This window comes from Passer montanus, unplaced genomic scaffold, assembly GCF_014805655.1.
Source record: "Passer montanus isolate IOZ18808 unplaced genomic scaffold, ASM1480565v1 scaffold95, whole genome shotgun sequence".
In the NCBI taxonomy this organism is placed as follows: domain Eukaryota; kingdom Metazoa; phylum Chordata; class Aves; order Passeriformes; family Passeridae; genus Passer; species Passer montanus.
The window spans coordinates 879,946-880,461 of record NW_024374923.1 but is presented as its reverse complement, the minus strand read 5'-3'; positions in this window follow the sequence as shown (position 1 = coordinate 880,461).

The window sequence follows — 516 nt, the reverse complement described above, 5'->3', positions numbered from 1 at the left end:
ACATAACAACAAAAGTTAACTGCTTAATTTTGGGTGATGTTGGTTTCTGATGTAGGGGAATGAAGCATAAAAATTTCCAAATCATGGCAAGTGGAAGCTTAGAGGAGTTGTGATCTGAAGAAATGTGCTCAGTTTCTAACACAAGGGTGATTTCCCTGGGTAACAACCTACAATGAGATGTAATGAGTTGTAGCACTTGGTATCTTCAGTAGGCTGTAATCAAATGGAAATTATTGGACATTTTCAAAGGGTGAGCAAATGATCTGTTATGTAAATGAGATCAGAATACACAATCTTGAAGGCTTTAATGTTCCCTGCAGCCAGTCATCATAGGTCTACCTAAATCTGAATTCAGAGCTATGAGTAATGTGTTGTTAAATCGCAGAGGTGTGGGGTCAAATGTGACAGAGAACCAAGTGTGGTGCTGGCTGGGTTGTGTCTGACACAAGCTCTGCCTGTGGGGTGCAGTGTAGCACTGTCTCACCAGACAAGCTTTTGTGTTGCAATGCACACACA